Source organism: Orycteropus afer, unplaced genomic scaffold, assembly GCF_000298275.1.
Source record: "Orycteropus afer afer isolate SDZICR_OR568_19922 unplaced genomic scaffold, OryAfe1.0 scaffold00130, whole genome shotgun sequence".
NCBI lineage: Eukaryota > Metazoa > Chordata > Mammalia > Tubulidentata > Orycteropodidae > Orycteropus > Orycteropus afer.
The window spans coordinates 7,839,891-7,842,380 of NW_006921717.1; the positions used below are offsets into that span (position 1 = coordinate 7,839,891).

General features: G+C 43.8%; 1 protein-coding gene across 1 annotated transcript in view; it reads left to right on the top strand.

Moving 5' to 3' along the window:
- SYT7 (synaptotagmin 7) overlaps positions 1-2,490 on the top strand; it is a 67,831-nt gene that overhangs the window by 54,309 nt on the left and 11,032 nt on the right. The window lies entirely within an intron of this gene.

Consider the following 2,490-nt stretch of genomic DNA (forward strand, 5'->3'; position numbering starts at 1 on the left):
GTTCAAGCAGTGAGAATGAATTCCTACGGCTCCATCATCCCGGTGGCCTGGCTCTCCAGACCTTCAGTGTACACAAACCCAGGGAAGCTTCCTTACCCGTCACCCTGGCCACTTGGCATCCCACTTGTCCTGCAAGGCGTAAGCCAACTCTCCCACTGAATTGAGGGTGAGCTGGATGCCGCTTGTGTGTTGTTGGACCCCCTCCTCCCTGGATCGCTGTGGGAGCCGATTTAGAGAGGGTAACCCCACTGCGAGGCTTGTGGGTGGAGCTCCAATCCACCGGTCCATTCTGCAACATCAGTTGTGGGTTGAGCACAGTCCTGGGCACTGGGGGTGCAGAAAAGGATGAGACACCGTTACAGCCCGCAAAGTATTCCTGGTCTAATGGAAGACAAAGCTTGTAGGTAATTCAACCCTACGCAGCACTACAGGTACTACGGGAATCTAGTGTGTTGGCCCCCTGGTGGTACTGGAGGTGTTGCTGTTAGGTGCCCTCCAGCCAGTTCCAACTCCTAAGGACCCCATGCACAACAGAGGAAGCGCCGCCCAGTCCTGCGCCAACCTCACAGTCATTCTTATGTTTGAGTCCATTGTTGCAGCCACTGTGTCAATATATCTCATTGAAGGGCATCAATATGTCTCATTGAAGGGCGTCAATACATCTCATTGAAGGACGTCAATACATCTCATTGAAGGGCATCAGTACATCCCATTGAAGGGCTTACTCCTTTTTCACTGACCCTCTTCTTTACCAAGCTTGATGCCCTTCTCCAGGGACTGGTCCCTCTTGACAACATGCCCAAAGTACGTGAGATGGAGTCTTGCCATTCTCACTTCTAAGAAGCATTCCAGCTGTACTTCTTCCAAGACAAATTTGTTTGTTCTTCTGGCAGTCCATGGTGTATTGAATGTTTTGCCAACCATAATTCAAAGGCATCACTTCTTCTTTGGTCTTCCTAATTCATGGTCTAGCTTTTGCATGTGCGGTGATTGAAAGGGCCATGGCTTGGGTCAGGTGCACTTTAGTCCTCAAAGTGACATCTTTGGCTTTTAACATTTTTAAAGGGTTTTTTTTGCAGCACATTTGCCCAATGCAATACATCCTTTGATTTTTGATTGCTGCTTCCATGAGTTTTGATTGTAGAGCCAAGTAAAATGAAACCCTTGACAACTTCTGTCTTTTCCCTGTTTATCATGATGTTGCTTATTGGTCCAGTTGTGAGGCTTTTTGTTTTCTATATGTTGACGAAAGAGGGGGAGGCCTTCAGGGAGATGGATTGATACAGTGGCTGCGATGATGGGCTCGAGTATAGCAGGGATTGTGGGGCTGGCGCGGGATCGGGCAGTGTTTCGTTCTGCTGTGCGTGGGGTCGCTATGAGTCGGAAACGACTCGACGGCACTTAACAACATAACAATGTTGAGGTATAATCCATACTGAAGACTATTACAGTCTTTGATCTTCATCAGTGAGTCCTTCAAATCTTTTTGCTTTCAGCAAGTTTGTGTCATCTGCATATCACAGGTTGTTAATGAGTCTTCCTCCTGATGCCACGTTCTTCATGTAGTCCAGCTTCTCAGATTATTTGCTCAGCGTACAGATGGAATAAGTATGGTGAAAGGATACAAAGCCTGATGCTCACTTTTCCCTATTTTAAACCATGCAGTATCCCCTTGTTCTGTTTGAACAACTGCTTCTTGGTCTATGTACAGGTTCTTCATAAGCATAATTAAGTGTTCTGGAATTCCCATTCTTCTCAATGTTATCCATAATTTGTTATGATCCACACAGTTCAATGCTTTTGCATAGTCAGTAAAACACAGGTAAATATCTTCCTGGTATTCTCTGCTTTCAGCCAAGATCTATCTTACATTAGTAATGATATCCCTTGTTCCATGTCCTCTTCTGAATCTGTCTTGAATTTCTGACAGTTCCCTGTTTATGTACCAATACAATCATTTTTTAATTATCTTCAGCACAACTTTAGTTTCATGTGAAATTAATGATATTGTTCAATAATTCTGCATACTGTGGAGCATCTTTCTTGGAATGGGCACACATTTGGATCTCTTCCAGTCGGTTGGTCAGGTAGCATCTTCCAAACTGTTTTGTCATAGACGAGTGAATGCTCCAGCATTTTATCTGTTCATAGAAACGTCTCAATGAGTTCTCTGTCAATGCCTAGAGCCTTGTTTTTCACCAGTACTTTCAGTGCAGATTGGACTTCTTCTTTCAATACCATTAGTTCTTGATCATATGTTGTTTCCTAAAATGGTTGAATGTCAAACAATTATTTTTGGTACAGTGACTCTGTGTATTCCTTCCGTCTTCCCTTGATGTTTCCTGCATCATTCAACATCCTGCCCATAGAATCCTTCAGTATTTCAACTCAAGGCTTAAATTTTTTCTTTAGTTTTTTCAGCTTGAGAAATGCCAAGCATGTTCTTCCCTTTTGGTTTTCTAACTCCAGGTCTTTGCATATTTCATTGTA